Below are 12,284 nucleotides of genomic sequence, written 5' to 3'. Positions count from 1 at the left end.
ATTCCTTTGAATAATAGAGAGATGAAACACAGGTCTCTAGGCTAGCTTTGATTTGAGAAGCCAGCCTGAAAAATGACAATGCATATTTAATTCTCACAATAATTTATTTTCAAATGCCTTTAAATAGTTTTTTATGTATCACAGTGAAAGATTGGAATATTCTCTGTTTTGATCACTGAGACTGGACTGATTTGTAGTAAGAAAATGATGGTTGTCAATGGAAAATGATCCAGAGACCTTAAAATTTCACTAATATACTGCAGAAAAAATTTAATTCATCTCCTTTGCCATTCCCACTTTGAAACTTTGTGACTGCCATAAAGTGCTTGTTCTGTTTGTTCTTGTGCTAAGGCTCACATACAGCAGATGACTTGTGCTTATCATCTTCTGCTTCTCTTTCTAAAGTTTGGACATGCCAACAGCTATTTTTGAATTCTGTAAGACCTCTGGAGTACCTAAAGGTGAAGAAACAATGGTGTCTCTGCTGCTGGTTTTGGTCCTTTTAACTGTTTTCTCTGTTTTACTTTCCTCTTCCTCCTTTTCTTCCAGAAAAGTTTGCCTGGGCTTTCATGTTACTTCAGCTGCTCCACTTCACCCATGTCCTCGTCATAGCTCGTGCCTGTGAGGAGTGGAGAGGAATTTTCTATTTCTGGTCTAGGTACTGTCGCTCTGCTTTCAGGGCACTCTAGGTGAAGGAATGGCAGGGAGGGCCGCAGCTTCAAGGGCCCAAACTGGAATATACATCACAGATGTAGCTTCCAGGTAAGGGCATGTCTGGAGGAGACCAGGGTTTGTCTGCAGTGGGCAAGTGTATTCCAGTAAGAAACTACAACCAGCTTTCAGGGGGAGCAGGCATCATCAGTGTTAAAATATAACACTCTGGGGGTGACAGTCTAGGCAGGGTGATAGGCTGTAAAAAAATCTTGTTCACAAGATTTGCATGAATTTCACCTCTAAGAGGCCAGAAAATGTAAAAATGCTAAGAGATGATGCTTCAGCTGGTAATGGAAAATACATCTTCTTTGCCACCTTCTGAGTACAACAAACAGATCAGCATTGTTTGGCTGGGTGCTCTTGCCCACAGAACCATTCTAACTCTCCCTTTGTGTACTTGTCATGTTCGTTTGTAGCTGCAGTCCTGTAACATTGGCATGTTGGAAGAATTTCAAGCCAGACAGTACAGACAGGGCAGCTTAGATGACTTTAGCAAAATGTTTTCCCATCCAAAACAGAATTACGCCGATCAGGTATAACAACCTGTGTGAGAAACTAACGTTAGAACACAGGATGTTTCTTGTGCATGGATGGAAAGACTTCTGAGTATCCCATTTTTATGAGCCTGGTGCATACAAGTTTGATTATCCAAGGATGTGGCCTGTTCAAAATGTCAGTAGCTTTTCTTGCTTCAATTCATTTTGATTCATTTCGATCAAACACCCTTTCAAGCCCACTAATCTCCATTATAAATATTACTTCCTTGGAAACAATGAAAAGATAAAAAAGGTTATCTCAGTGAACTTACTGGAGGGAGAGGAGATAAGAATCTGATTATACTTCCTTTGTTTAATTCAGCGTTCTGCGAAATATACTTATTTTTGTTTAAATGCAGATTCCATTCAGCAATTCTGCTTTTTCAAGTGTTCAGTCATATTTCCCTTTGCCACCTTTAGGTTGACCATGCGTGAAAAAAAATGCATCAGATTCTGAGGCCATTGTATCATAAATCCACTGTGACTGAATATACAACGAGACTAATAATACTCTTGTGCTGATTCTGTTCCTGAAATAAGAGATAGAGTTTTTCAGGGAGCTGAGTGTGGTTTTAATATTGTTGTGGGTATTATACTGAAGTGGAAATGTGACTGTAAAGTGGTCCTGATTGTAAACAGGGATGCAAAAGTAAAGGCTCCTGGAAGAACTGAAAAATAAAGATCAGAGTGGAAAATATGAGTACAGGCGAAAATTTCTTGATGTTTTTAGGACTCTTATAGGAAAACAAACGAAACTTCAAAGAACAGAGAACAACCCTGTACGTGTTGAATCAAAATGGAGATGATCTGCATTAAACTACTTAATGTATGCAGTTGAACTCTGCCTTCACTTTGCTCTTGTGTCAGCACTTTGAATGCAAGGAGAGAGAAGTGCTGGGAACCAGTTTTCCTGTGATTTCTTCTGACTTAGTGCTGACCAGAGCAAGCCCTTTCTTTTAATGTGCTTATTTCTCACCCTACATTTAAAGAAGGTCAGAAATTTCACAGTAGACAACTTGGGATGTGTGTGCAGGGCTCAGTGCTGTCAAGAAGGCAGTAGGGACAGACAGCTACTGAGCAAGTCATTCAATGGACAACACTGATGGCAAGGAACAATTCTCTGACTAGATCATAGGGAGTACCAAACCCACGAACATGACAGGGCCCTGCTTTCAAGGGGAAAGAGAAGAGGTGTTTTTGAACAGAGAAGAGAAGATAAGCTGTGAAAGTCAAAAATAACTCATCATCCCAGTCATGGGGATGAAAATTGGAATGCTTTATTGAACATGCAACATGCAATTTAAGGTTTCTGAACAGCACATGCTAATAGGGTCAAAGAGTTACAGTAATCCAGGGAGGGCTTATTTTAATTAGAGAATTACACAATACTTGTTAAGTTACAGAAACAGTCACCTTTTGTTATCTCATGGATTTACATGAGAGGAAGAGAGCAAAGGTTTACAACATGGTCTGATAACATTCATTTCAGAGCTCATCCTTATCTCAAGGCAGAAAACAGCTTTATCTTCAAGTTGAACATCACTAGGCCTTCTCTGTTCTTGGTGACAGTTTCTTTCAGCCTTTGTTTTCCAAGGCTTTCTGTTTGTGAATTCTAGCTCTTTTTGCTGTAACTAGCATTCCACATTCCAACAATGAGCAAGAGCTCTTATAGAATTTTTAAAGTACATTAGATTGGTAGTAAGTTAGGCCTTTCAGTGAGTTACAGTTGTGCTTCTAGTAAATTATATAGAATCTTTTTTTAAATTGTCTAAATTAGGCAATGGATTAAGTGCTGTCAGTCTTGAGTGCTGCTAAATCTTCAGGCCTAAACAGTTGTCTGAGTCTGGGGCTAAGTGTGGCAAGGGGGTCCACTCTGAACCTTGTGACTACATGGGAAGGTCTCCTTCATTTAATGTTATCCTTACCCTTCCCTATCTTTACCTGTTTTCCATTCCCAGTCTTCATACAGATAATTTTTCATTGATTTTAGTTTTAAATAGATTGATTTTTCAATTTCATTTTGGTTTTCCTCTGTGTGCTTTAATAGTCTAGTATGTAGTTGAGTGAACTTTGCCAATGAACTTTGCTGTGCTTTCACTTTTGTATTAAACCTGCCTTTGCCAATACCTTTGCCATCATTCTTTAAGCACCTGAGGCACTCATTCACAACAGTAGGGTCAGCTTCTAAGAAGAAAACTAACTTCATCATAGCTGAAACCAGGAAAACCCCTCAGTGTTTCTCAAGCTGCAAATTAAGTAGAATAAGTATGTTCAAACTCCACCAAAGTTTAGTTTGTAGAAAAGACCAGGTAATAACTTGTGTGCCACCAAGGAAATATTCTCTTTCCACAGAAAAACTGTATCATATTCTCAGGTGTGAGAATGTGGTACTTTCCAAGTGAACCATGCATTTTCTTTTCCTGTGTATGTTTCATACCTCTTAGGAGGCCTCAGAGACAGTGTAAACTCTTCCAAATGCAGTGTTTCTGTGAATTTAAATTGCACACTGGTGACCCTCATCTTCCAGGTCATTAATAAAATGATAGAAAATATCTGAACTACAGTCTGGTTCTTCTGAGAAAGATTATTGTTTAACTTAATTCACTGCTGTTTAACACTGTCCTTTGTATGCTAAATCCCTTCATGTTACTGAAATTTATGCAACTAAGTTGCATACAATTAACAACGTCAACAACTAAGATGATCTGAGTTAACACTCGTGTGTGAGATAATTATAGATTTTGTTTTCAAAACCAGGAAGCTTCATAACTGAAGATCATCTGTAGGGAGACTACATCAGCACTTAATATAGGATAGAATACATTAGAATTTGTATGTATGTGTATGTATCTGTATGTATATATGTATAGCCAGACTTCACCAACGAAGATTTGGGCAGGGCTCTCCCCCCCGTGCCCTTCCAGCCTGCACGGTGGATTTTAGGTCAGGCTCAGCGTGCACAGAACTGGCCCCACTGTTTAAGTCCCAAGGTCCATCTGCCACGGCCGAGCGAGCTTGGACAGTGACAGTGAAGTCCTCAGGACTGTCACAGCACCCGGTACTAACTGGGGCTGACCCTGCTGAGCATCTGAGATCTGATGGGATCGGATGGCAGGAGGCATTGAACTGCCAGAGGCTGATCCCCAGTGAGACTCAAACTCAGGACCTTGGGATTCAGAGTCCAGAGTGCTCTCCATAACACCATGGGGCTGACCACATTAGAGTTTAGATGACAGAGATTCAATTAGTACCCACAAAGCTATTACTGGGTTAGCTGTGTGTATTTAACTATATAGCTCTTACCTAGTTAGCTATAGCTAATTCTGTTAGCAAAATATCAATTAGAATGGTTTATTGTTTAACATCTCTGAGTGTGTAGAAGTCATCAGAAAAAAATCTTCTATGAGTGCTATGAGTTTAGAGTCTGTGATTCAGGCCTCTGTACTCTCTCTTCACTATTAATGGCTGTGGTGGTCTATGATTGTTCCCAAGTGAGGGTCTTACTCCAATGTAAGTAATCAATACAAGCCTGTACAAGTCCATTTATCTTTCACTAGCTTATTACAGTACCTCCTGTACCCACTTGGGTAGTGGAAATATTCCTGGATCATTTTTACTTCCATGCATCCCCATGGAGCTTCAGAGTAGGGAGCAGGTGAGAAGTGATGCATAACCTGGTCCACATTTCTTCTCTGACTCCTTCTCAAGTTGGTGGTTAGCTTTTCCTGCTAGGGCACCAATGGAAGCTGTTATTCAATATCCAGGAAAGAGTTTTGTCATGTATTTGTTTACAGATGCCAGTCAGTTTTTAACTTGCAAGCCATAACAAATACTGCTGGTGATTTTTACCTTGAGGCAGGTGTAGATGCACTTTGCAACTTGCCACCTGTCAGCGGTCACATTGTCATCTTTACCAATGCAGACAAGAGGAGAGATCTGTCCATGAGGCTGAATTAAATATGCAGTGGAAAAAAGGCAAGAAAATATTAATATTTCCTCTAATTTAAAGACTGACTTAAAGAAGTACAGGTGTAGAAAATGAATCAGAAACTCTGGAGATGAACAATGTTTAATGTTCACTCCATTGTCTTCAGGAAATAACCCATTGTTATAGTTTCAAAATCTTACATGGAATTTTTTTTCTCCCTTACCAACACAGGGTGAGATGGCTTGTTGTAGCCTAGCCCAGTTCCTAGAGCCAGCTAAAGCCCAAACAAAGAGATGGTTGATAGCTTTGCATTCCAACTTGATGGCTGGGGGGAAGATTAGGGAAGGTGTGGGGAGAGGGAGGTTTTTTCTGGTGCTGGCCACACTTCTCTCCTTGGTTTGTGTGGGTGCCAGCTGCTGTTTGCTGGGCTGGTGGAAACACTGGGAGGGGGTCCCTTTTCTGGTTTGGCCCCCAACTCCTTGTGCCCTTTGCTGTTTTTCAGAGGGAGTAGCTGCTGCTTCCTGGATGCACTGCAGAATCCTCAAGGGGCCAACATGATCTGCAGAGAAGTTGCCACCCTTCACTCTCCCATCCTTGCAACACCTTTTTTTCAGACAAAGGATGGTAGGAGAGGGTCCTTGCACTGCCCACGGGAAAGGTTTCAGCCCGTCCCTGTGGATGCCATTCCCATGGGAGTTTCAGAGCAAGCACCGCTCCCAGCACCTTGTCTTTGCCTTGCTGGGGGCTGGGAGTAACTCACCTCAGCCGCTGCCTCCTGAGGTGCAGTGTCGCCTCCTGCCATCTGTAAACAGAACTGCACCGAAGGGGCAGAGACAGGACTTGATTTGTTTGAAGGTTTTGATTATGCTGTTGCTGTTCTGTCCTGGTATTTTTGGTTATATATATATTTGTAGTACAGCACAGTTATCCTTTTCACTACATTTTCTGACTAAAGTCTCTTAATGTCAAAGGTTGTGGTGGGTTTCGGGAAGAGGCTCCCTTCCTATCCAGATAGACATCTTAGTTTCTTTGAAACTGAGATACACGTATTCCACATAAACCCAGGAGCTTTGGTGGGAGCAGTTTCTGAAGGAGGGTAGTATGTCAGGACAGAACAGGTCTTGAAAAAGAATGGCACTTGATGAAACAAGCTCCTCTCTAGTCTCTCAGAGCTTCTGCAGGTGTGGCTTGATAAATGAAGCCATTAAGAAAAAGATTTGATCTCTAGCCCCCAGGAAGGGAGAAGACTATCTAGTGCTAGGTGACCAGTAATGTGTCTAGCTGAGTGATCCTGCAGTTCTGTCCTAGCCCTGAGCCATAACCTTCCAGTTGGCCTTTTGTTCCAGAAGCTGTGTAGCACGTGGTCATCCCTGCTTATTTCCTTTCAAACTTTTCAGATAAGGGATATATGTCAATACCTTGCCTAGCAGTCAAATACTGAGAATATTTGCTGACTTTGTGTTATTTTTCCTAAGGTTGTTTGGGTGTGATACAAGGGCCAGGAAGGGGAGCAGAAGCCAGCTTTGCCCTTCACTTGACCATGGGGTGAGGTGATGTATGTTTATGTTGGCTCTTTTTTATCTGCTTATCTTCAGCAGATGGTTGGGGCTGTGAGGAAGAGGAAGGACAGGATGAAAAATGAAAGAGCTTACATAATTTTCCCTGTTGAGCAGAGTAATAGGAGGAAGACCTTGTTGATGAGTCTCTAGTACAGGCACCCCTCACAGGTTGCTTCTTGTGACTAAGGGAAGAAGTGGACATCTTGACTGGATTAAAAGGCAGGTGACCAACATGCTGTTTGTTAGCTTGTGCTAAAGACTCTCTTGCTGCTGTTTTTTTCCTGCTTTTATTTATGTCAACTGAAGCAACATACTATCTCAGAGTCTTGTTTATTTTACAGTGCACTGGGACCTAGAAACTCTACTTCCCATTTTAATACTGTAAGACTTTCATTATCATGGATCACTGAGTATCCCAAATGTACAGGACATTAGCCAGCATCTGCTCCACGCATAACTGTTTACAATGCTGCTCCAGCTTCCTCATACAATATTTAGCATTGAGTCAACAATTTGCTGTCAATGGGTTTGTTTTTCTCTGTTGAAGCTAAATCTTGAAAAGCTGATTTTGGTTGTCATTGTGATCCTCAAAAAGGCTTGTGCTTGCCTGCTCCTGCACCTGCATTATTACTAGTAATAACAAATATATGTCATTTCAACAGGGGCTTTTTATGTGCAAAGTACTACATAAGCAATTTCAAACTCCCCCAGAAAACCTGTGTTTAAAGGGTATAAACGTTGCATGAGTGGCACTTAAAAGTTGGGAAATGCTAATGCAAACCCTGCCACTGTGGTTCTGTGCTGTGTGCATAATTATTATTTATTATTTATTTGCCTTAATAAAGTATTAATTATTGACTTTATTCAGGTCTCTAAAAGTTCCTATTAAGAAGATTCTGTAGAACTGGAAATGGAAGCTGCCAATGGAAGCAGGGACATGTGGCCTAGCAAGACTACAAACATACAGTTCATGGAATCAGAAAAGCTACAAGACAGATGGAACAGAACTTGACAAAGGAGGTGAAGAATGACAAGAAGGGATTCCATATATCAATAGGTCAGAGAAGAATAGCCAAGGAGAGAGTACCCCCAACAAATGAGAAGGGAGAATGAGTGACAAAGGATATGGAGAAGGCTAAGGTCCTTGAGGAGAGTTCTTTGCCTCAGTCTTCACTGTCAGTCACACTTCCCATCCCTCTCAAGTCCCTGAACCTCCAGGTGGGGACTGGGGGTGTGAAGTCCCTCTCATTGAAAGTAAAGAGCAGGTTAAAGACCAGCTGATGAAAATGATTAGGCACAAGTCTATGGGGCCTGAAAATGTATGTCCCAGGGTTCTGAGGGAACTGGCTGATGCTGCTGCCAAGACATACTGCATCCGATTGGAAAAGTCATGCTGGTCTGACAAAGTCCCCAGGGACTGGAGAAAGGGAAACATCACTCTGACTTTTAGAAAGGGGAGTAGGGCAGGTCCAGGGAACTACAGACCAGTGAGCCTCACCTCTGTGCCTGGGAAGATCATGGAGCAGATCCTCATGGAAGCAAGGTTAAGGCACATGCATGACAAGACGGTAATCTGAGATGGCCAGAATGGCTTTACTAAGGGCAAATTGTACCTGGCCAATTTGGTGGCCTTCTGTGATGGAGTGACAGCTATAGTTGACTGATAGACGTAATCTACCTAGACTTTTGTACGGCTTTTGACATGGTACCACATGACATCCTTATCTTCAGATTGGAGGGACATGGATTTTATGGATGGACTATTCATTGGAGAGGGAATTGACTGGATGGATGAAGCCAGAGTTGTGGTCAATGGTTCTATATCCAGATGGAATCTGGTGATAAGTGGTGTCCCTCAAGGCTCTGTCTTGGGACCAACGCTCTTCAACGTCTTCATCAGCGAGAGTGGGTTTGAGGGTACCGTCAGCAAGTTTGCAGATGACATGAAGCTGAGCAGTACAGTTGACAAAACTGAAGGATGGGATGCCATCCAGAGGGACCTGGATAAACTTGAGAAGTGGACTCATGGCAACCTCATGAGAGTCAAGATCTCCAAGTGCCAGATACCGTACCTGGGTCAGGGTGATCCCATATATAAACACAGTCACTGTGAAGTTACTGAGAATGAAGTCACTGACAGCAGCCTGGCAAAGGACTTGGAGGTTCCTTGTAGATGAAAAGCTGGACAGGATGCAGCAATGAGCACTTATAGGCCAGACAGCTGGGCAACCAGCATCCTGAGTTGCTTTAAAAGCTGGGTGGCCAACAGATAGAGGAAGGTGATTCTGCCCTTCTGTTCTGTTCTCATAAGACCCCACCTGGAGTACTCCATCCAGGTCTGTAATCCTCAGCATAGAGAAGACATAGACCTGTTGGAGCAGGTCCACAGAAGGGTCATGTAGATGATCTGAGAGATGGAACACCTTTCCCGTGTAGACAGGCTGAAAGAGTAGAGTTGTTCAGCCCAGGGAAGTTAAGACTCCAGGGAGACCTCATTGTGTACATTCAGTACTTACATGGAGCTAATAAAATATAAGGGGACTTTTCACAAGGGCATGGAGTGACAGGACAAGGGGCATGCTTTTAAATGGAAAGAGGACAGGTTTAGATTAGAGGTGAGGAAGAAACTCTTTACTGTGAGAGTGGTGAGACACAGAAACAGGTTGCTCAGAGAAGCTGTGAAAGCCTTATCCCTGGCAGTGTTCAAGACCAGGTTAGATGGGGCTCTGAGCAACCTGATCCAGTGGATAGCAACTCTGCCCATGGCAGGGAATAGGAAATTAAGGTCCCTGACAACCCAAACAACTGTGTGATTCCATGGATTCTATGAATAAAAATTTGTTCCTATTTTGAAAAGGAGTAGAAGAGAATAGGGATTGTAGTGTGAGACAGAATACTCTACCATGTGAGTAGGAGAGTAGACCAGGAAAACAAAGTCCATAGGTGAACCTGAAAGCCCTGTAAGATGTATATTTCCTCAGTATGTGTTTATATTATCAGTTGTTTCAGAAGCAAGACAGGTACTTTCTGCAACACTTGACTCCCCTGATCCTGTACAATCTCATTCTTGTGAAAATATTTTACCAAACTGATGACACATTTTAATTAAATAGTGTGCCCTTGACCTCAACTGGACAATGATGTCTTCTGATTAACTCACTGAACCAGTGAAACTGCTGAATCTCCAGGTTACAGAATTTATTGTGAGGAGTCTGATCTTTCAACAGAAAAAAAGACAATCAGGTTTTTATAGGTTTTTTTCTTTTAAGTGGGTTATTTTCCCCCTTGCCCTAAAGTAATGATTTCTGACTAGAGAGGATGCAATAGAGTATATAACCTGGACTTGTAACCTGCTCAAGGGAGAAATTACTTTTTGTTGCCTGGTTCAACACGTTTGTCTCCATTTTCCTTCTTTACTTTCAATGGTACTTAAGTTGTATGTGAGGTACCCTGCCATAGACTATATTGTTTTGGACTTGGGATTGCAGTAATTAGACATCTCTTGAACAAAAGCTGTTCTTCGTCTTTTATGGAGGACGGGTACAGAGGGTTTGCTTCAGCTAGCAAAACCCCATTTTAATACTTGTCCCCTGCTTGACAGAGGCTTTGCAGTCAACACAGCTTGTGAAAAGCTAAGTTTGTAGTTAATGTCATGATTTTTAAGGCTGTGTGTGAGGATAGCAATCTTATGCAAAGCCTGAGACAATGAGTATGGGTGTTGGATTTCCCCTCCACCAGCACAGGGGTTCTGCAAAGTTGGATACTTGGTTCTAAGCCACAGAAGCTGTATTTTCAGTGGTATTCTGTCCTTCATGTGTTTGTCTTATTCTGTCTTCAAGGAAGACAGAGTCAACATTTTTAGAAATAACAGCAGAGAAGACATCTAGGTCTTCTTTTCCATTTTTCTTCAGCAAAGGGAGTTCCAAATTCAAACAAAAGGCTTGCAAACAGAGGGCGCTAATATGTAAGAGCTCTGAACATCTAGTAGCAATTCAAAATGTCATTTCATGGCAACCTTTACACTTTCAGTGCTTCAGATGCTCTTTTTAATGTGCTTTTAAAATTATTATATTAATATTTAATTATAATTAAATGTGCTACATTACTGTTCTAAGTTCAGGAGCTGGGACCAGTTTATCATTCTATGGGCTACAAGCTGGGTGTTTAGAGAACCCTGTGAGGTGGGGAGTGTTTCTTTGGCTTCACACCAGTGACTCAGCTGTGATAACTCCGTCTACAGAGGCATCAGTCAGTACCTTCACATGCATCCTGAGGGGGCATGTCTGCTCATGGGCCATTAGGGACCGGCACAATAGGCAGCTGCAACAACATAGACTATCAAAGATTCAAAAAATATCCCATAACTCACAGAGTTAAATCACCCATTGTGAAACTTCCTGCCCTGGGGGAGGTACTGGGCATTCCCACTTGAATCTGAGCACGTATAATCTTGGTGTTTGCAGACTTCTGGTACCACTTGTCGGATCCAGAGGAGGACCAGAACTTCAACAGGACTGTGAATGCTACTCTCAACAAGACTGCAACAAGCATCCTCTCCAACAGGTTTTCCTTTCCATTTACTTTGGACTCACGGAGACCATGTGGCACTCAGCACAGAGGTTAATGAACACCATTCTATTCATTCCCCAGGATGCTGATTTATACATATGTCTTTGCTGGTTAAAACCCAGTTTTTCTCTACCATTTTCTTTATTGCAATCTTTTTAGTAAACTGTAACTCTGACTTGTAATCCCTTTTTAAGTTGGGTTCATTTCTCCTGCTAGTTTACCTTTAAACCAGCACAAATAGAAATAATTGAGTACAATATTTATATATAGATGAATATTTTAAACCAGGCTTTCCAGAGGATAAATGGAATAAAGTATGGGAATGTGCAGTAAAACTATACTAGTTTTTCTGTTCCCTTCAAAAATATTGAACTTTTCAGCTGATTTCAACCAAGTTTATAAAAACACAGAGATCTCAAAGAAAGATTGTTTAAAAATTTCATAAAATGTCTCTCTCAGTTAGATGAAAACAAGAGTCTCAAACTCAAGTCACTACCAATAGAAAAAAAACCAATTACTCTCAGCCCTTGACTGGTCACCAGAAACCCACTCATGAAAGTTATCATCCCCTCACCATCTTTTCCCAACCATGGAACAAACTTGTTTGTATTGAAAACCTGGTTTCACACACCAGCATCAGTGTGATGAAGGTAATTTTCCTGAAATCAATTCAGGTTTACTGAATAGCATGTTTACTAATGCCTTGACTGTGGGCCAGGTGACGGCCTGGGTGTTTTCCATTTCCTTTATGCAGTGTTGCTATAGTCCAGTTTTTTAATAGAGTTCTTCATTTGACATGTTTATAAAAAAGATTCTTTCAGAAGTCTGGCAAAGAGGCAGTGGGATTTCTATCTGTCATCAGGAACAACAGCTTTAAAAAATCTGGAAAAACACTACACTGCAAGGCAAGGATTCTGATAAGGATTCCATTCCAGATTAGCCTGGAGGTCTGTTAGTTGGTTATGTTCTTTCAAACAC

The 12,284-nt window shown here is 41.5% G+C and overlaps 1 long non-coding RNA gene across 2 annotated transcripts; it reads left to right on the top strand.

Annotated features, from left to right (window-relative positions):
• Positions 1-4,500: 4,500 nt before the first annotated feature.
• LOC139684966 (uncharacterized) lies at positions 4,501-11,789 on the top strand. Of its 2 annotated transcripts, XR_011700004.1 has the most exons (4): positions 4,502-6,723; positions 6,852-6,956; positions 7,606-7,757; positions 11,201-11,789. It is a non-coding gene; the product is annotated as an uncharacterized lncRNA (long non-coding RNA). The 2 variants fall into 2 exon arrangements; XR_011700003.1 differs by having other exon boundaries at positions 4,501-6,956.
• Positions 11,790-12,284: the final 495 nt, after the last annotated feature.

The sequence above is a fragment of the Pithys albifrons genome, chromosome Z (genome assembly GCF_047495875.1).
Source record: "Pithys albifrons albifrons isolate INPA30051 chromosome Z, PitAlb_v1, whole genome shotgun sequence".
In the NCBI taxonomy this organism is placed as follows: Eukaryota; Metazoa; Chordata; class Aves; order Passeriformes; family Thamnophilidae; genus Pithys; species Pithys albifrons.
Note: the sequence above shows the minus strand (reverse complement) of the source record. Positions and strands in the feature narration are given on the sequence as shown.